The 17,015-nt window shown below is 45.6% G+C and overlaps 36 non-coding genes and 1 pseudogene across 36 annotated transcripts; all 37 read left to right on the plus strand.

Moving 5' to 3' along the window:
• Nucleotides 1–294: 294 nt before the first annotated feature.
• Nucleotides 295–413, plus strand: LOC134121951 (5S ribosomal RNA). The gene has a single exon (XR_009953492.1). It is a non-coding gene; the product is annotated as a 5S ribosomal RNA (ribosomal RNA).
• Nucleotides 414–757: 344 nt separating this feature from the next.
• LOC134122252 (5S ribosomal RNA) lies at nt 758–876 on the plus strand. The gene has a single exon (XR_009953793.1). It is a non-coding gene; the product is annotated as a 5S ribosomal RNA (ribosomal RNA).
• Nucleotides 877–1,215: 339 nt separating this feature from the next.
• Nucleotides 1,216–1,334, plus strand: LOC134121166 (5S ribosomal RNA). Its single transcript, XR_009952709.1, has one exon. It is a non-coding gene; the product is annotated as a 5S ribosomal RNA (ribosomal RNA).
• Nucleotides 1,335–1,678: 344 nt separating this feature from the next.
• Nucleotides 1,679–1,797, plus strand: LOC134121167 (5S ribosomal RNA). The gene has a single exon (XR_009952710.1). It is a non-coding gene; the product is annotated as a 5S ribosomal RNA (ribosomal RNA).
• Nucleotides 1,798–2,136: 339 nt separating this feature from the next.
• On the plus strand, nt 2,137–2,255 carry LOC134121168 (5S ribosomal RNA). Its single transcript, XR_009952711.1, has one exon. It is a non-coding gene; the product is annotated as a 5S ribosomal RNA (ribosomal RNA).
• Nucleotides 2,256–2,599: 344 nt separating this feature from the next.
• Nucleotides 2,600–2,718, plus strand: LOC134121169 (5S ribosomal RNA). The gene has a single exon (XR_009952712.1). It is a non-coding gene; the product is annotated as a 5S ribosomal RNA (ribosomal RNA).
• Nucleotides 2,719–3,057: 339 nt separating this feature from the next.
• On the plus strand, nt 3,058–3,176 carry LOC134121170 (5S ribosomal RNA). Its single transcript, XR_009952713.1, has one exon. It is a non-coding gene; the product is annotated as a 5S ribosomal RNA (ribosomal RNA).
• Nucleotides 3,177–3,520: 344 nt separating this feature from the next.
• Nucleotides 3,521–3,639, plus strand: LOC134121171 (5S ribosomal RNA). Its single transcript, XR_009952714.1, has one exon. It is a non-coding gene; the product is annotated as a 5S ribosomal RNA (ribosomal RNA).
• A 339-nt stretch (nt 3,640–3,978) lies between these two features.
• LOC134121172 (5S ribosomal RNA) lies at nt 3,979–4,097 on the plus strand. Its single transcript, XR_009952715.1, has one exon. It is a non-coding gene; the product is annotated as a 5S ribosomal RNA (ribosomal RNA).
• A 344-nt stretch (nt 4,098–4,441) lies between these two features.
• On the plus strand, nt 4,442–4,560 carry LOC134121173 (5S ribosomal RNA). The gene has a single exon (XR_009952716.1). It is a non-coding gene; the product is annotated as a 5S ribosomal RNA (ribosomal RNA).
• Nucleotides 4,561–4,899: 339 nt separating this feature from the next.
• On the plus strand, nt 4,900–5,018 carry LOC134121174 (5S ribosomal RNA). Its single transcript, XR_009952717.1, has one exon. It is a non-coding gene; the product is annotated as a 5S ribosomal RNA (ribosomal RNA).
• Nucleotides 5,019–5,362: 344 nt separating this feature from the next.
• Nucleotides 5,363–5,481, plus strand: LOC134121175 (5S ribosomal RNA). Its single transcript, XR_009952718.1, has one exon. It is a non-coding gene; the product is annotated as a 5S ribosomal RNA (ribosomal RNA).
• A 339-nt stretch (nt 5,482–5,820) lies between these two features.
• LOC134121177 (5S ribosomal RNA) lies at nt 5,821–5,939 on the plus strand. Its single transcript, XR_009952720.1, has one exon. It is a non-coding gene; the product is annotated as a 5S ribosomal RNA (ribosomal RNA).
• Nucleotides 5,940–6,283: 344 nt separating this feature from the next.
• LOC134121178 (5S ribosomal RNA) lies at nt 6,284–6,402 on the plus strand. The gene has a single exon (XR_009952721.1). It is a non-coding gene; the product is annotated as a 5S ribosomal RNA (ribosomal RNA).
• A 339-nt stretch (nt 6,403–6,741) lies between these two features.
• LOC134121179 (5S ribosomal RNA) lies at nt 6,742–6,860 on the plus strand. The gene has a single exon (XR_009952722.1). It is a non-coding gene; the product is annotated as a 5S ribosomal RNA (ribosomal RNA).
• Nucleotides 6,861–7,204: 344 nt separating this feature from the next.
• On the plus strand, nt 7,205–7,323 carry LOC134121937 (5S ribosomal RNA). The gene has a single exon (XR_009953478.1). It is a non-coding gene; the product is annotated as a 5S ribosomal RNA (ribosomal RNA).
• A 339-nt stretch (nt 7,324–7,662) lies between these two features.
• On the plus strand, nt 7,663–7,781 carry LOC134121180 (5S ribosomal RNA). Its single transcript, XR_009952723.1, has one exon. It is a non-coding gene; the product is annotated as a 5S ribosomal RNA (ribosomal RNA).
• A 344-nt stretch (nt 7,782–8,125) lies between these two features.
• LOC134121181 (5S ribosomal RNA) lies at nt 8,126–8,244 on the plus strand. The gene has a single exon (XR_009952724.1). It is a non-coding gene; the product is annotated as a 5S ribosomal RNA (ribosomal RNA).
• Nucleotides 8,245–8,583: 339 nt separating this feature from the next.
• Nucleotides 8,584–8,702, plus strand: LOC134121182 (5S ribosomal RNA). Its single transcript, XR_009952725.1, has one exon. It is a non-coding gene; the product is annotated as a 5S ribosomal RNA (ribosomal RNA).
• Nucleotides 8,703–9,046: 344 nt separating this feature from the next.
• Nucleotides 9,047–9,165, plus strand: LOC134122420 (5S ribosomal RNA; annotated as a pseudogene).
• Nucleotides 9,166–9,504: 339 nt separating this feature from the next.
• On the plus strand, nt 9,505–9,623 carry LOC134121183 (5S ribosomal RNA). Its single transcript, XR_009952726.1, has one exon. It is a non-coding gene; the product is annotated as a 5S ribosomal RNA (ribosomal RNA).
• Nucleotides 9,624–9,967: 344 nt separating this feature from the next.
• LOC134121184 (5S ribosomal RNA) lies at nt 9,968–10,086 on the plus strand. Its single transcript, XR_009952727.1, has one exon. It is a non-coding gene; the product is annotated as a 5S ribosomal RNA (ribosomal RNA).
• A 339-nt stretch (nt 10,087–10,425) lies between these two features.
• LOC134121185 (5S ribosomal RNA) lies at nt 10,426–10,544 on the plus strand. Its single transcript, XR_009952728.1, has one exon. It is a non-coding gene; the product is annotated as a 5S ribosomal RNA (ribosomal RNA).
• A 344-nt stretch (nt 10,545–10,888) lies between these two features.
• LOC134121186 (5S ribosomal RNA) lies at nt 10,889–11,007 on the plus strand. The gene has a single exon (XR_009952729.1). It is a non-coding gene; the product is annotated as a 5S ribosomal RNA (ribosomal RNA).
• A 339-nt stretch (nt 11,008–11,346) lies between these two features.
• LOC134121189 (5S ribosomal RNA) lies at nt 11,347–11,465 on the plus strand. Its single transcript, XR_009952731.1, has one exon. It is a non-coding gene; the product is annotated as a 5S ribosomal RNA (ribosomal RNA).
• Nucleotides 11,466–11,809: 344 nt separating this feature from the next.
• On the plus strand, nt 11,810–11,928 carry LOC134122253 (5S ribosomal RNA). The gene has a single exon (XR_009953794.1). It is a non-coding gene; the product is annotated as a 5S ribosomal RNA (ribosomal RNA).
• Nucleotides 11,929–12,267: 339 nt separating this feature from the next.
• On the plus strand, nt 12,268–12,386 carry LOC134121190 (5S ribosomal RNA). Its single transcript, XR_009952732.1, has one exon. It is a non-coding gene; the product is annotated as a 5S ribosomal RNA (ribosomal RNA).
• Nucleotides 12,387–12,725: 339 nt separating this feature from the next.
• LOC134121191 (5S ribosomal RNA) lies at nt 12,726–12,844 on the plus strand. The gene has a single exon (XR_009952733.1). It is a non-coding gene; the product is annotated as a 5S ribosomal RNA (ribosomal RNA).
• A 344-nt stretch (nt 12,845–13,188) lies between these two features.
• LOC134122254 (5S ribosomal RNA) lies at nt 13,189–13,307 on the plus strand. The gene has a single exon (XR_009953795.1). It is a non-coding gene; the product is annotated as a 5S ribosomal RNA (ribosomal RNA).
• Nucleotides 13,308–13,646: 339 nt separating this feature from the next.
• On the plus strand, nt 13,647–13,765 carry LOC134121192 (5S ribosomal RNA). Its single transcript, XR_009952734.1, has one exon. It is a non-coding gene; the product is annotated as a 5S ribosomal RNA (ribosomal RNA).
• A 344-nt stretch (nt 13,766–14,109) lies between these two features.
• On the plus strand, nt 14,110–14,228 carry LOC134122256 (5S ribosomal RNA). Its single transcript, XR_009953796.1, has one exon. It is a non-coding gene; the product is annotated as a 5S ribosomal RNA (ribosomal RNA).
• Nucleotides 14,229–14,567: 339 nt separating this feature from the next.
• LOC134121193 (5S ribosomal RNA) lies at nt 14,568–14,686 on the plus strand. The gene has a single exon (XR_009952735.1). It is a non-coding gene; the product is annotated as a 5S ribosomal RNA (ribosomal RNA).
• Nucleotides 14,687–15,030: 344 nt separating this feature from the next.
• Nucleotides 15,031–15,149, plus strand: LOC134122257 (5S ribosomal RNA). Its single transcript, XR_009953797.1, has one exon. It is a non-coding gene; the product is annotated as a 5S ribosomal RNA (ribosomal RNA).
• A 339-nt stretch (nt 15,150–15,488) lies between these two features.
• On the plus strand, nt 15,489–15,607 carry LOC134121195 (5S ribosomal RNA). The gene has a single exon (XR_009952737.1). It is a non-coding gene; the product is annotated as a 5S ribosomal RNA (ribosomal RNA).
• Nucleotides 15,608–15,951: 344 nt separating this feature from the next.
• On the plus strand, nt 15,952–16,070 carry LOC134122259 (5S ribosomal RNA). The gene has a single exon (XR_009953799.1). It is a non-coding gene; the product is annotated as a 5S ribosomal RNA (ribosomal RNA).
• Nucleotides 16,071–16,409: 339 nt separating this feature from the next.
• LOC134121196 (5S ribosomal RNA) lies at nt 16,410–16,528 on the plus strand. Its single transcript, XR_009952738.1, has one exon. It is a non-coding gene; the product is annotated as a 5S ribosomal RNA (ribosomal RNA).
• A 344-nt stretch (nt 16,529–16,872) lies between these two features.
• On the plus strand, nt 16,873–16,991 carry LOC134121800 (5S ribosomal RNA). Its single transcript, XR_009953341.1, has one exon. It is a non-coding gene; the product is annotated as a 5S ribosomal RNA (ribosomal RNA).
• Nucleotides 16,992–17,015: the final 24 nt, after the last annotated feature.

Raw genomic sequence — 17,015 nt, forward strand, 5'->3', positions numbered from 1 at the left:
ACCTACACAATTGTAAAAAAAAATTCACATTGTAGAAGAGATGCAATAGGAAGAAGATGAAAGGTGGCTTACGTCCATACCATCGTCAGGCCATTTGAGGTGGCGGGGACTGCAATGGCCATTCACCGATTGGCTGGGACTCCTGGGCGGGTCTTCTCTAGTCCATCCAATTTTCGGCATGGGATGTCACAGCCTTCTTTGCATACCCTTATTTAACCCACACAAAGATGCCAACGGCAGGCGTGTCATAATTCATTGACGCATTATAAAGGATTAGGAAAAAGATAAAAAGCAGCTTACGGCCATACCTCTCTGGTTCCGCCCGATCTCGTCTGATCTCCGAAGCTAAGCAGAGCAGGGCCTGGTTAGTACCTGGATGGAAGACCGCCTGGGAATCCCAGGTGCCGTAAGCTTTTTCACTTCTCTCTCCGAAAGCCGCCGAGCGCCGCAGATTGTACACCTGTTTTAACGTTGGATATGAAAGGAAATTAGACAATATTATCCAAAATGATTCGGTTTCATGATTGCTAAATTAGTGTTGGTCAACATTTACCATTGGCATACTGTTGTTTGTAATTTAGCCGTTGAAATACAGGTGCTAACCCAACATGTTAGAATTGCCAGTGAAGAAAAGTAAAGTTACCTTCAGGCTTTAGGAACCTCTCTTGCCAATGCTAAGAACTGCTTCAATTTTAGAAAAAGAAACTTCTGATTATCTTTGACACGTTTTAAAGGATTAGGAAAAAGATGAAAAGCAGCTTACGTCCATACCTCTCTGGTTCCGCCCGATCTCGTCTGTTCTCGGAAGCTAAGCAGAGCAGGGCCTGGTTAGTACCTGGATGGAAGACCGCCTGGGAATCCCAGGTGCCGTAAGCTTTTTCACTTCTCTCTCTGAAAGCCGCCCAGCGCCGTAGATTGTACACCTACACAATTGTAAAAAAAATTTCACATTGTAGAAGAGATGCAATAGGAAGAAGATGAAAGGTGGCTTACGTCCGTACCATCGTCAGGCCATTTGAGGTGGCGGGGACTGCAATGGCCATTCACCGATTGGCTGGGACTCCTGGGCGGGTCTTCTCTAGTCCATCCAATTTTCGGCATGGGATGTCACAGCCTTCTTTGCATACCCTTATTTAACCCACTCAAAGATGCCAACGGCTGGCGTGTCATAATTCATTGACGCATTATAAAGGATTAGGAAAAAGATAAAAAGCAGCTTACGGCCATACCTCTCTGGTTCCGCCCGATCTCGTCTGATCTCGGAAGCTAAGCAGAGCAGGGCCTGGTTAGTACCTGGATGGAAGACCGCCTGGGAATCCCAGGTGCCGTAAGCTTTTTCACTTCTCTCTCCGAAAGCCGCCGAGCGCCGCAGATTGTACACCTGTTTTAACGTTGGATATGAAAGGAAATTAGACAATATTATCCAAAATGATTCCGTTTCATGATTGCTAAATTAGTGTTGGTCAACATTTACCATTGGCATACTGTTGTTTGTAATTTAGCCGTTGAAATACAGGTGCTAACCCAACATGTTAGAATTGCCAGTGAAGAAAAGTAAAGTTACCTTCAGGCTTTAGGAACCTCTCTTGCCAATGCTAAGAACTGCTTCAATTTTAGAAAAAGAAACTTCTGATTATCTTTGACACGTTTTAAAGGATTAGGAAAAAGATGAAAAGCAGCTTACGGCCATACCTCTCTGGTTCCGCCCGATCTCGTCTGATCTCGGAAGCTAAGCAGAGCAGGGCCTGGTTAGTACCTGGATGGAAGACCGCCTGGGAATCCCAGGTGCCGTAAGCTTTTTAACTTCTCTCTCTGAAAGCCGCCCAGCGCCGTAGATTGTACACCTACACAATTGTAAAAAAAAATTCACATTGTAGAAGAGATGCAATAGGAAGAAGATGAAAGGTGGCTTACGTCCATACCATCGTCAGGCCATTTGAGGTGGCGGGGACTGCAATGGCCATTCACCGATTGGCTGGGACTCCTGGGCGGGTCTTCTCTAGTCCATCCAATTTTCGGCATGGGATGTCACAGCCTTCTTTGCATACCCTTATTTAACCCACACAAAGATGCCAACGGCAGGCGTGTCATAATTCATTGACGCATTATAAAGGATTAGGAAAAAGATAAAAAGCAGCTTACGGCCATACCTCTCTGGTTCCGCCCGATCTCGTCTGATCTCGGAAGCTAAGCAGAGCAGGGCCTGGTTAGTACCTGGATGGAAGACCGCCTGGGAATCCCAGGTGCCGTAAGCTTTTTCACTTCTCTCTCCGAAAGCCGCCGAGCGCCGCAGATTGTACACCTGTTTTAACGTTGGATATGAAAGGAAATTAGACAATATTATCCAAAATGATTCCGTTTCATGATTGCTAAATTAGTGTTGGTCAACATTTACCATTGGCATACTGTTGTTTGTAATTTAGCCGTTGAAATACAGGTGCTAACCCAACATGTTAGAATTGCCAGTGAAGAAAAGTAAAGTTACCTTCAGGCTTTAGGAACCTCTCTTGCCAATGCTAAGAACTGCTTCAATTTTAGAAAAAGAAACTTCTGATTATCTTTGACACGTTTTAAAGGATTAGGAAAAAGATGAAAAGCAGCTTACGGCCATACCTCTCTGGTTCCGCCCGATCTCGTCTGATCTCGGAAGCTAAGCAGAGCAGGGCCTGGTTAGTACCTGGATGGAAGACCGCCTGGGAATCCCAGGTGCCGTAAGCTTTTTAACTTCTCTCTCTGAAAGCCGCCCAGCGCCGTAGATTGTACACCTACACAATTGTAAAAAAAAATTCACATTGTAGAAGAGATGCAATAGGAAGAAGATGAAAGGTGGCTTACGTCCATACCATCGTCAGGCCATTTGAGGTGGCGGGGACTGCAATGGCCATTCACCGATTGGCTGGGACTCCTGGGCGGGTCTTCTCTAGTCCATCCAATTTTCGGCATGGGATGTCACAGCCTTCTTTGCATACCCTTATTTAACCCACACAAAGATGCCAACGGCAGGCGTGTCATAATTCATTGACGCATTATAAAGGATTAGGAAAAAGATAAAAAGCAGCTTACGGCCATACCTCTCTGGTTCCGCCCGATCTCGTCTGATCTCGGAAGCTAAGCAGAGCAGGGCCTGGTTAGTACCTGGATGGAAGACCGCCTGGGAATCCCAGGTGCCGTAAGCTTTTTCACTTCTCTCTCCGAAAGCCGCCGAGCGCCGCAGATTGTACACCTGTTTTAACGTTGGATATGAAAGGAAATTAGACAATATTATCCAAAATGATTCCGTTTCATGATTGCTAAATTAGTGTTGGTCAACATTTACCATTGGCATACTGTTGTTTGTAATTTAGCCGTTGAAATACAGGTGCTAACCCAACATGTTAGAATTGCCAGTGAAGAAAAGTAAAGTTACCTTCAGGCTTTAGGAACCTCTCTTGCCAATGCTAAGAACTGCTTCAATTTTAGAAAAAGAAACTTCTGATTATCTTTGACACGTTTTAAAGGATTAGGAAAAAGATGAAAAGCAGCTTACGGCCATACCTCTCTGGTTCCGCCCGATCTCGTCTGATCTCGGAAGCTAAGCAGAGCAGGGCCTGGTTAGTACCTGGATGGAAGACCGCCTGGGAATCCCAGGTGCCGTAAGCTTTTTAACTTCTCTCTCTGAAAGCCGCCCAGCGCCGTAGATTGTACACCTACACAATTGTAAAAAAAAATTCACATTGTAGAAGAGATGCAATAGGAAGAAGATGAAAGGTGGCTTACGTCCATACCATCGTCAGGCCATTTGAGGTGGCGGGGACTGCAATGGCCATTCACCGATTGGCTGGGACTCCTGGGCGGGTCTTCTCTAGTCCATCCAATTTTCGGCATGGGATGTCACAGCCTTCTTTGCATACCCTTATTTAACCCACACAAAGATGCCAACGGCAGGCGTGTCATAATTCATTGACGCATTATAAAGGATTAGGAAAAAGATAAAAAGCAGCTTACGGCCATACCTCTCTGGTTCCGCCCGATCTCGTCTGATCTCGGAAGCTAAGCAGAGCAGGGCCTGGTTAGTACCTGGATGGAAGACCGCCTGGGAATCCCAGGTGCCGTAAGCTTTTTCACTTCTCTCTCCGAAAGCCGCCGAGCGCCGCAGATTGTACACCTGTTTTAACGTTGGATATGAAAGGAAATTAGACAATATTATCCAAAATGATTCCGTTTCATGATTGCTAAATTAGTGTTGGTCAACATTTACCATTGGCATACTGTTGTTTGTAATTTAGCCGTTGAAATACAGGTGCTAACCCAACATGTTAGAATTGCCAGTGAAGAAAAGTAAAGTTACCTTCAGGCTTTAGGAACCTCTCTTGCCAATGCTAAGAACTGCTTCAATTTTAGAAAAAGAAACTTCTGATTATCTTTGACACGTTTTAAAGGATTAGGAAAAAGATGAAAAGCAGCTTACGGCCATACCTCTCTGGTTCCGCCCGATCTCGTCTGATCTCGGAAGCTAAGCAGAGCAGGGCCTGGTTAGTACCTGGATGGAAGACCGCCTGGGAATCCCAGGTGCCGTAAGCTTTTTAACTTCTCTCTCTGAAAGCCGCCCAGCGCCGTAGATTGTACACCTACACAATTGTAAAAAAAAATTCACATTGTAGAAGAGATGCAATAGGAAGAAGATGAAAGGTGGCTTACGTCCATACCATCGTCAGGCCATTTGAGGTGGCGGGGACTGCAATGGCCATTCACCGATTGGCTGGGACTCCTGGGCGGGTCTTCTCTAGTCCATCCAATTTTCGGCATGGGATGTCACAGCCTTCTTTGCATACCCTTATTTAACCCACACAAAGATGCCAACGGCAGGCGTGTCATAATTCATTGACGCATTATAAAGGATTAGGAAAAAGATAAAAAGCAGCTTACGGCCATACCTCTCTGGTTCCGCCCGATCTCGTCTGATCTCGGAAGCTAAGCAGAGCAGGGCCTGGTTAGTACCTGGATGGAAGACCGCCTGGGAATCCCAGGTGCCGTAAGCTTTTTCACTTCTCTCTCCGAAAGCCGCCGAGCGCCGCAGATTGTACACCTGTTTTAACGTTGGATATGAAAGGAAATTAGACAATATTATCCAAAATGATTCCGTTTCATGATTGCTAAATTAGTGTTGGTCAACATTTACCATTGGCATACTGTTGTTTGTAATTTAGCCGTTGAAATACAGGTGCTAACCCAACATGTTAGAATTGCCAGTGAAGAAAAGTAAAGTTACCTTCAGGCTTTAGGAACCTCTCTTGCCAATGCTAAGAACTGCTTCAATTTTAGAAAAAGAAACTTCTGATTATCTTTGACACGTTTTAAAGGATTAGGAAAAAGATGAAAAGCAGCTTACGGCCATACCTCTCTGGTTCCGCCCGATCTCGTCTGATCTCGGAAGCTAAGCAGAGCAGGGCCTGGTTAGTACCTGGATGGAAGACCGCCTGGGAATCCCAGGTGCCGTAAGCTTTTTAACTTCTCTCTCTGAAAGCCGCCCAGCGCCGTAGATTGTACACCTACACAATTGTAAAAAAAAATTCACATTGTAGAAGAGATGCAATAGGAAGAAGATGAAAGGTGGCTTACGTCCATACCATCGTCAGGCCATTTGAGGTGGCGGGGACTGCAATGGCCATTCACCGATTGGCTGGGACTCCTGGGCGGGTCTTCTCTAGTCCATCCAATTTTCGGCATGGGATGTCACAGCCTTCTTTGCATACCCTTATTTAACCCACACAAAGATGCCAACGGCAGGCGTGTCATAATTCATTGACGCATTATAAAGGATTAGGAAAAAGATAAAAAGCAGCTTACGGCCATACCTCTCTGGTTCCGCCCGATCTCGTCTGATCTCGGAAGCTAAGCAGAGCAGGGCCTGGTTAGTACCTGGATGGAAGACCGCCTGGGAATCCCAGGTGCCGTAAGCTTTTTCACTTCTCTCTCCGAAAGCCGCCGAGCGCCGCAGATTGTACACCTGTTTTAACGTTGGATATGAAAGGAAATTAGACAATATTATCCAAAATGATTCCGTTTCATGATTGCTAAATTAGTGTTGGTCAACATTTACCATTGGCATACTGTTGTTTGTAATTTAGCCGTTGAAATACAGGTGCTAACCCAACATGTTAGAATTGCCAGTGAAGAAAAGTAAAGTTACCTTCAGGCTTTAGGAACCTCTCTTGCCAATGCTAAGAACTGCTTCAATTTTAGAAAAAGAAACTTCTGATTATCTTTGACACGTTTTAAAGGATTAGGAAAAAGATGAAAAGCAGCTTACGGCCATACCTCTCTGGTTCCGCCCGATCTCGTCTGATCTCGGAAGCTAAGCAGAGCAGGGCCTGGTTAGTACCTGGATGGAAGACCGCCTGGGAATCCCAGGTGCCGTAAGCTTTTTAACTTCTCTCTCTGAAAGCCGCCCAGCGCCGTAGATTGTACACCTACACAATTGTAAAAAAAAATTCACATTGTAGAAGAGATGCAATAGGAAGAAGATGAAAGGTGGCTTACGTCCATACCATCGTCAGGCCATTTGAGGTGGCGGGGACTGCAATGGCCATTCACCGATTGGCTGGGACTCCTGGGCGGGTCTTCTCTAGTCCATCCAATTTTCGGCATGGGATGTCACAGCCTTCTTTGCATACCCTTATTTAACCCACACAAAGATGCCAACGGCAGGCGTGTCATAATTCATTGACGCATTATAAAGGATTAGGAAAAAGATAAAAAGCAGCTTACGGCCATACCTCTCTGGTTCCGCCCGATCTCGTCTGATCTCGGAAGCTAAGCAGAGCAGGGCCTGGTTAGTACCTGGATGGAAGACCGCCTGGGAATCCCAGGTGCCGTAAGCTTTTTCACTTCTCTCTCCGAAAGCCGCCGAGCGCCGCAGATTGTACACCTGTTTTAACGTTGGATATGAAAGGAAATTAGACAATATTATCCAAAATGATTCGGTTTCATGATTGCTAAATTAGTGTTGGTCAACATTTACCATTGGCATACTGTTGTTTGTAATTTAGCCGTTGAAATACAGGTGCTAACCCAACATGTTAGAATTGCCAGTGAAGAAAAGTAAAGTTACCTTCAGGCTTTAGGAACCTCTCTTGCCAATGCTAAGAACTGCTTCAATTTTAGAAAAAGAAACTTCTGATTATCTTTGACACGTTTTAAAGGATTAGGAAAAAGATGAAAAGCAGCTTACGGCCATACCTCTCTGGTTCCGCCCGATCTCGTCTGATCTCGGAAGCTAAGCAGAGCAGGGCCTGGTTAGTACCTGGATGGAAGACCGCCTGGGAATCCCATGTGCCGTAAGCTTTTTAACTTCTCTCTCTGAAAGCCGCCCAGCGCCGTAGATTGTACACCTACACAATTGTAAAAAAAAATTCACATTGTAGAAGAGATGCAATAGGAAGAAGATGAAAGGTGGCTTACGTCCATACCATCGTCAGGCCATTTGAGGTGGCGGGGACTGCAATGGCCATTCACCGATTGGCTGGGACTCCTGGGCGGGTCTTCTCTAGTCCATCCAATTTTCGGCATGGGATGTCACAGCCTTCTTTGCATACCCTTATTTAACCCACACAAAGATGCCAACGGCAGGCGTGTCATAATTCATTGACGCATTATAAAGGATTAGGAAAAAGATAAAAAGCAGCTTACGGCCATACCTCTCTGGTTCCGCCCGATCTCGTCTGATCTCGGAAGCTAAGCAGAGCAGGGCCTGGTTAGTACCTGGATGGAAGACCGCCTGGGAATCCCAGGTGCCGTAAGCTTTTTCACTTCTCTCTCCGAAAGCCGCCGAGCGCCGCAGATTGTACACCTGTTTTAACGTTGGATATGAAAGGAAATTAGACAATATTATCCAAAATGATTCCGTTTCATGATTGCTAAATTAGTGTTGGTCAACATTTACCATTGGCATACTGTTGTTTGTAATTTAGCCGTTGAAATACAGGTGCTAACCCAACATGTTAGAATTGCCAGTGAAGAAAAGTAAAGTTACCTTCAGGCTTTAGGAACCTCTCTTGCCAATGCTAAGAACTGCTTCAATTTTAGAAAAAGAAACTTCTGATTATCTTTGACACGTTTTAAAGGATTAGGAAAAAGATGAAAAGCAGCTTACGGCCATACCTCTCTGGTTCCGCCCGATCTCGTCTGATCTCGGAAGCTAAGCAGAGCAGGGCCTGGTTAGTACCTGGATGGAAGACCGCCTGGGAATCCCAGGTGCCGTAAGCTTTTTAACTTCTCTCTCTGAAAGCCGCCCAGCGCCGTAGATTGTACACCTACACAATTGTAAAAAAAAATTCACATTGTAGAAGAGATGCAATAGGAAGAAGATGAAAGGTGGCTTACGTCCATACCATCGTCAGGCCATTTGAGGTGGCGGGGACTGCAATGGCCATTCACCGATTGGCTGGGACTCCTGGGCGGGTCTTCTCTAGTCCATCCAATTTTCGGCATGGGATGTCACAGCCTTCTTTGCATACCCTTATTTAACCCACACAAAGATGCCAACGGCAGGCGTGTCATAATTCATTGACGCATTATAAAGGATTAGGAAAAAGATAAAAAGCAGCTTACGGCCATACCTCTCTGGTTCCGCCCGATCTCGTCTGATCTCGGAAGCTAAGCAGAGCAGGGCCTGGTTAGTACCTGGATGGAAGACCGCCTGGGAATCCCAGGTGCCGTAAGCTTTTTCACTTCTCTCTCCGAAAGCCGCCGAGCGCCGCAGATTGTACACCTGTTTTAACGTTGGATATGAAAGGAAATTAGACAATATTATCCAAAATGATTCGGTTTCATGATTGCTAAATTAGTGTTGGTCAACATTTACCATTGGCATACTGTTGTTTGTAATTTAGCCGTTGAAATACAGGTGCTAACCCAACATGTTAGAATTGCCAGTGAAGAAAAGTAAAGTTACCTTCAGGCTTTAGGAACCTCTCTTGCCAATGCTAAGAACTGCTTCAATTTTAGAAAAAGAAACTTCTGATTATCTTTGACACGTTTTAAAGGATTAGGAAAAAGATGAAAAGCAGCTTACGTCCATACCTCTCTGGTTCCGCCCGATCTCGTCTGTTCTTGGAAGCTAAGCAGAGCAGGGCCTGGTTAGTACCTGGATGGAAGACCGCCTGGGAATCCCAGGTGCCGTAAGCTTTTTCACTTCTCTCTCTGAAAGCCGCCCAGCGCCGTAGATTGTACACCTACACAATTGTAAAAAAAATTTCACATTGTAGAAGAGATGCAATAGGAAGAAGATGAAAGGTGGCTTACGTCCGTACCATCGTCAGGCCATTTGAGGTGGCGGGGACTGCAATGGCCATTCACCGATTGGCTGGGACTCCTGGGCGGGTCTTCTCTAGTCCATCCAATTTTCGGCATGGGATGTCACAGCCTTCTTTGCATACCCTTATTTAACCCACTCAAAGATGCCAACGGCTGGCGTGTCATAACTCATTGACGCATTATAAAGGATTAGGAAAAAGATAAAAAGCAGCTTACGGCCATACCTCTCTGGTTCCGCCCGATCTCGTCTGATCTCGGAAGCTAAGCAGAGCAGGGCCTGGTTAGTACCTGGATGGAAGACCGCCTGGGAATCCCAGGTGCCGTAAGCTTTTTCACTTCTCTCTCCGAAAGCCGCCGAGCGCCGCAGATTGTACACCTGTTTTAACGTTGGATATGAAAGGAAATTAGACAATATTATCCAAAATGATTCCGTTTCATGATTGCTAAATTAGTGTTGGTCAACATTTACCATTGGCATACTGTTGTTTGTAATTTAGCCGTTGAAATACAGGTGCTAACCCAACATGTTAGAATTGCCAGTGAAGAAAAGTAAAGTTACCTTCAGGCTTTAGGAACCTCTCTTGCCAATGCTAAGAACTGCTTCAATTTTAGAAAAAGAAACTTCTGATTATCTTTGACACGTTTTAAAGGATTAGGAAAAAGATGAAAAGCAGCTTACGGCCATACCTCTCTGGTTCCGCCCGATCTCGTCTGATCTCGGAAGCTAAGCAGAGCAGGGCCTGGTTAGTACCTGGATGGAAGACCGCCTGGGAATCCCAGGTGCCGTAAGCTTTTTAACTTCTCTCTCTGAAAGCCGCCCAGCGCCGTAGATTGTACACCTACACAATTGTAAAAAAAAATTCACATTGTAGAAGAGATGCAATAGGAAGAAGATGAAAGGTGGCTTACGTCCATACCATCGTCAGGCCATTTGAGGTGGCGGGGACTGCAATGGCCATTCACCGATTGGCTGGGACTCCTGGGCGGGTCTTCTCTAGTCCATCCAATTTTCGGCATGGGATGTCACAGCCTTCTTTGCATACCCTTATTTAACCCACACAAAGATGCCAACGGCAGGCGTGTCATAATTCATTGACGCATTATAAAGGATTAGGAAAAAGATAAAAAGCAGCTTACGGCCATACCTCTCTGGTTCCGCCCGATCTCGTCTGATCTCGGAAGCTAAGCAGAGCAGGGCCTGGTTAGTACCTGGATGGAAGACCGCCTGGGAATCCCAGGTGCCGTAAGCTTTTTCACTTCTCTCTCCGAAAGCCGCCGAGCGCCGCAGATTGTACACCTGTTTTAACGTTGGATATGAAAGGAAATTAGACAATATTATCCAAAATGATTCCGTTTCATGATTGCTAAATTAGTGTTGGTCAACATTTACCATTGGCATACTGTTGTTTGTAATTTAGCCGTTGAAATACAGGTGCTAACCCAACATGTTAGAATTGCCAGTGAAGAAAAGTAAAGTTACCTTCAGGCTTTAGGAACCTCTCTTGCCAATGCTAAGAACTGCTTCAATTTTAGAAAAAGAAACTTCTGATTATCTTTGACACGTTTTAAAGGATTAGGAAAAAGATGAAAAGCAGCTTACGGCCATACCTCTCTGGTTCCGCCCGATCTCGTCTGATCTCGGAAGCTAAGCAGAGCAGGGCCTGGTTAGTACCTGGATGGAAGACCGCCTGGGAATCCCAGGTGCCGTAAGCTTTTTAACTTCTCTCTCTGAAAGCCGCCCAGCGCCGTAGATTGTACACCTACACAATTGTAAAAAAAAATTCACATTGTAGAAGAGATGCAATAGGAAGAAGATGAAAGGTGGCTTACGTCCATACCATCGTCAGGCCATTTGAGGTGGCGGGGACTGCAATGGCCATTCACCGATTGGCTGGGACTCCTGGGCGGGTCTTCTCTAGTCCATCCAATTTTCGGCATGGGATGTCACAGCCTTCTTTGCATACCCTTATTTAACCCACACAAAGATGCCAACGGCAGGCGTGTCATAATTCATTGACGCATTATAAAGGATTAGGAAAAAGATAAAAAGCAGCTTACGGCCATACCTCTCTGGTTCCGCCCGATCTCGTCTGATCTCGGAAGCTAAGCAGAGCAGGGCCTGGTTAGTACCTGGATGGAAGACCGCCTGGGAATCCCAGGTGCCGTAAGCTTTTTCACTTCTCTCTCCGAAAGCCGCCGAGCGCCGCAGATTGTACACCTGTTTTAACGTTGGATATGAAAGGAAATTAGACAATATTATCCAAAATGATTCGGTTTCATGATTGCTAAATTAGTGTTGGTCAACATTTACGATTGGCATACTGTTGTTTGTAATTTAGCCGTTGAAATACAGGTGCTAACCCAACATGTTAGAATTGCCAGTGAAGAAAAGTAAAGTTACCTTCAGGCTTTAGGAACCTCTCTTGCCAATGCTAAGAACTGCTTCAATTTTAGAAAAAGAAACTTCTGATTATCTTTGACACGTTTTAAAGGATTAGGAAAAAGATGAAAAGCAGCTTACGTCCATACCTCTCTGGTTCCGCCCGATCTCGTCTGTTCTCGGAAGCTAAGCAGAGCAGGGCCTGGTTAGTACCTGGATGGAAGACCGCCTGGGAATCCCAGGTGCCGTAAGCTTTTTCACTTCTCTCTCTGAAAGCCGCCCAGCGCCGTAGATTGTACACCTACACAATTGTAAAAAAAATTTCACATTGTAGAAGAGATGCAATAGGAAGAAGATGAAAGGTGGCTTACGTCCGTACCATCGTCAGGCCATTTGAGGTGGCGGGGACTGCAATGGCCATTCACCGATTGGCTGGGACTCCTGGGCGGGTCTTCTCTAGTCCATCCAATTTTCGGCTTGGGATGTCACAGCCTTCTTTGCATACCCTTATTTAACCCACACAAAGATGCCAACGGCTGGCGTGTCATAATTCATTGACGCATTATAAAGGATTAGGAAAAAGATAAAAAGCAGCTTACGGCCATACCTCTCTGGTTCCGCCCGATCTCGTCTGATCTCGGAAGCTAAGCAGAGCAGGGCCTGGTTAGTACCTGGATGGAAGACCGCCTGGGAATCCCAGGTGCCGTAAGCTTTTTCACTTCTCTCTCTGAAAGCCGCCCAGCGCCGTAGATTGTACACCTACACAATTGTAAAAAAAAATTCACATTGTAGAAGAGATGCAATAGGAAGAAGATGAAAGGTGGCTTACGTCCATACCATCGTCAGGCCATTTGAGGTGGCGGGGACTGCAATGGCCATTCACCGATTGGCTGGGACTCCTGGGCGGGTCTTCTCTAGTCCATCCAATTTTCGGCATGGGATGTCACAGCCTTCTTTGCATACCCTTATTTAACCCACACAAAGATGCCAACGGCAGGCGTGTCATAATTCATTGACGCATTATAAAGGATTAGGAAAAAGATAAAAAGCAGCTTACGGCCATACCTCTCTGGTTCCGCCCGATCTCGTCTGATCTCGGAAGCTAAGCAGAGCAGGGCCTGGTTAGTACCTGGATGGAAGACCGCCTGGGAATCCCAGGTGCCGTAAGCTTTTTCACTTCTCTCTCCGAAAGCCGCCGAGCGCCGCAGATTGTACACCTGTTTTAACGTTGGATATGAAAGGAAATTAGACAATATTATCCAAAATGATTCGGTTTCATGATTGCTAAATTAGTGTTGGTCAACATTTACGATTGGCATACTGTTGTTTGTAATTTAGCCGTTGAAATACAGGTGCTAACCCAACATGTTAGAATTGCCAGTGAAGAAAAGTAAAGTTACCTTCAGGCTTTAGGAACCTCTCTTGCCAATGCTAAGAACTGCTTCAATTTTAGAAAAAGAAACTTCTGATTATCTTTGACACGTTTTAAAGGATTAGGAAAAAGATGAAAAGCAGCTTACGTCCATACCTCTCTGGTTCCGCCCGATCTCGTCTGTTCTCGGAAGCTAAGCAGAGCAGGGCCTGGTTAGTACCTGGATGGAAGACCGCCTGGGAATCCCAGGTGCCGTAAGCTTTTTCACTTCTCTCTCTGAAAGCCGCCCAGCGCCGTAGATTGTACACCTACACAATTGTAAAAAAAATTTCACATTGTAGAAGAGATGCAATAGGAAGAAGATGAAAGGTGGCTTACGTCCGTACCATCGTCAGGCCATTTGAGGTGGCGGGGACTGCAATGGCCATTCACCGATTGGCTGGGACTCCTGGGCGGGTCTTCTCTAGTCCATCCAATTTTCGGCTTGGGATGTCACAGCCTTCTTTGCATACCCTTATTTAACCCACACAAAGATGCCAACGGCTGGCGTGTCATAATTCATTGACGCATTATAAAGGATTAGGAAAAAGATAAAAAGCAGCTTACGGCCATACCTCTCTGGTTCCGCCCGATCTCGTCTGATCTCGGAAGCTAAGCAGAGCAGGGCCTGGTTAGTACCTGGATGGAAGACCGCCTGGGAATCCCAGGTGCCGTAAGCTTTTTCACTTCTCTCTCCGAAAGCCGCCGAGCGCCGCAGATTGTACACCTGTTTTAACGTTGGATATGAAAGGAAATTAGACAATATTATCCAAAATGATTCCGTTTCATGATTGCTAAATTAGTGTTGGTCAACATTTACGATTGGCATACTGTTGTTTGTAATTTAGCCGTTGAAATACAGGTGCTAACCCAACATGTTAGAATTGCCAGTGAAGAAAAGTAAAGTTACCTTCAGGCTTTAGGAACCTCTCTTGCCAATGCTAAGAACTGCTTCAATTTTAGAAAAAGAAACTTCTGATTATCTTTGACACGTTTTAAAGGATTAGGAAAAAGATGAAAAGCAGCTTACGTCCATACCTCTCTGGTTCCGCCCGATCTCGTCTGTTCTCGGAAGCTAAGCAGAGCAGGGCCTGGTTAGTACCTGGATGGAAGACCGCCTGGGAATCCCAGGTGCCGTAAGCTTTTTCACTTCTCTCTCTGAAAGCCGCCCAGCGCCGTAGATTGTACACCTACACAATTGTAAAAAAAATTTCACATTGTAGAAGAGATGCAATAGGAAGAAGATGAAAGGTGGCTTACGTCCGTACCATCGTCAGGCCATTTGAGGTGGCGGGGACTGCAATGGCCATTCACCGATTGGCTGGGACTCCTGGGCGGGTCTTCTCTAGTCCATCCAATTTTCGGCATGGGATGTCACAGCCTTCTTTGCATACCCTTATTTAACCCACTCAAAGATGCCAACGGCTGGCGTGTCATAATTCATTGACGCATTATAAAGGATTAGGAAAAAGATAAAAAGCAGCTTACGGCCATACCTCTCTGGTTCCGCCCGATCTCGTCTGATCTCGGAAGCTAAGCAGAGCAGGGCCTGGTTAGTACCTGGATGGAAGACCGCCTGGGAATCCCAGGTGCCGTAAGCTTTTTCACTTCTCTCTCCGAAAGCCGCCGAGCGCCGCAGATTGTACACCTGTTTTAACGTTGGATATGAAAGGAAATTAGACAATATTATCCAAAATGATTCCGTTTCATGATTGCTAAATTAGTGTTGGTCAACATTTACGATTGGCATACTGTTGTTTGTAATTTAGCCGTTGAAATACAGGTGCTAACCCAACATGTTAGAATTGCCAGTGAAGAAAAGTAAAGTTACCTTCAGGCTTTAGGAACCTCTCTTGCCAATGCTAAGAACTGCTTCAATTTTAGAAAAAGAAACTTCTGATTATCTTTGACACGTTTTAAAGGATTAGGAAAAAGATGAAAAGCAGCTTACGTCCATACCTCTCTGGTTCCGCCCGATCTCGTCTGTTCTCGGAAGCTAAGCAGAGCAGGGCCTGGTTAGTACCTGGATGGAAGACCGCCTGGGAATCCCAGGTGCCGTAAGCTTTTTCACTTCTCTCTCTGAAAGCCGCCCAGCGCCGTAGATTGTACACCTACACAATTGTAAAAAAAATTTCACATTGTAGAAGAGATGCAATAGGAAGAAGATGAAAGGTGGCTTACGTCCGTACCATCGTCAGGCCATTTGAGGTGGCGGGGACTGCAATGGCCATTCACCGATTGGCTGGGACTCCTGGGCGGGTCTTCTCTAGTCCATCCAATTTTCGGCTTGGGATGTCACAGCCTTCTTTGCATACCCTTATTTAACCCACACAAAGATGCCAACGGCTGGCGTGTCATAATTCATTGACGCATTATAAAGGATTAGGAAAAAGATAAAAAGCAGCTTACGGCCATACCTCTCTGGTTCCGCCCGATCTCGTCTGATCTCGGAAGCTAAGCAGAGCAGGGCCTGGTTAGTACCTGGATGGAAGACCGCCTGGGAATCCCAGGTGCCGTAAGCTTTTTCACTTCTCTCTCCGAAAGCCGCCGAGCGCCGCAGATTGTACACCTGTTTTAACGTTGGATATGAAAGGAAATTAGACAATATTATCCAAAATGATTCCGTTTCATGATTGCTAAATTAGTGTTGGTCAACATTTACGATTGGCATACTGTTGTTTGTAATTTAGCCGTTGAAATACAGGTGCTAACCCAACATGTTAGAATTGCCAGTGAAGAAAAGTAAAGTTACCTTCAGGCTTTAGGAACCTCTCTTGCCAATGCTAAGAACTGCTTCAATTTTAGAAAAAGAAACTTCTGATTATCTTTGACACGTTTTAAAGGATTAGGAAAAAGATGAAAAGCAGCTTACGTCCATACCTCTCTGGTTCCGCCCGATCTCGTCTGTTCTCGGAAGCTAAGCAGAGCAGGGCCTGGTTAGTACCTGGATGGAAGACCGCCTGGGAATCCCAGGTGCCGTAAGCTTTTTCACTTCTCTCTCTGAAAGCCGCCCAGCGCCGTAGATTGTACACCTACACAATTGTAAAAAAAATTTCACATTGTAGAAGAGATGCAATAGGAAGAAGATGAAAGGTGGCTTACGTCCGTACCATCGTCAGGCCATTTGAGGTGGCGGGGACTGCAATGGCCATTCACCGATTGGCTGGGACTCCTGGGCGGGTCTTCTCTAGTCCATCCAATTTTCGGCATGGGATGTCACAGCCTTCTTTGCATACCCTTATTTAACCCACTCAAAGATGCCAACGGCTGGCGTGTCATAATTCATTGACGCATTATAAAGGATTAGGAAAAAGATAAAAAGCAGCTTACGGCCATACCTCTCTGGTTCCGCCCGATCTCGTCTGATCTCGGAAGCTAAGCAGAGCAGGGCCTGGTTAGTACCTGGATGGAAGACCGCCTGGGAATCCCAGGTGCCGTAAGCTTTTTCACTTCTCTCTCCGAAAGCCGCCGAGCGCCGCAGATTGTACACCTGTTTTAACGTTGGATATGAAAGGAAATTAGACAATATTATCCAAAATGATTCCGTTTCATGATTGCTAAATTAGTGTTGGTCAACATTTACGATTGGCATACTGTTGTTTGTAATTTAGCCGTTGAAATACAGGTGCTAACCCAACATGTTAGAATTGCCAGTGAAGAAAAGTAAAGTTACCTTCAGGCTTTAGGAACCTCTCTTGCCAATGCTAAGAACTGCTTCAATTTTAGAAAAAGAAACTTCTGATTATCTTTGACACGTTTTAAAGGATTAGGAAAAAGATGAAAAGCAGCTTACGTCCATACCTCTCTGGTTCCGCCCGATCTCGTCTGATCTCGGAAGCTAAGCAGAGCAGGGCCTGGTTAGTACCTGGATGGAAGACCGCCTGGGAATCCCAGGTGCCGTAAGCTTTTTCACTTCTCTCTCTGAAAGCC

This window comes from Pungitius pungitius, unplaced genomic scaffold (genome assembly GCF_949316345.1).
Source record: "Pungitius pungitius unplaced genomic scaffold, fPunPun2.1 scaffold_28, whole genome shotgun sequence".
In the NCBI taxonomy this organism is placed as follows: Eukaryota; Metazoa; Chordata; class Actinopteri; order Perciformes; family Gasterosteidae; genus Pungitius; species Pungitius pungitius.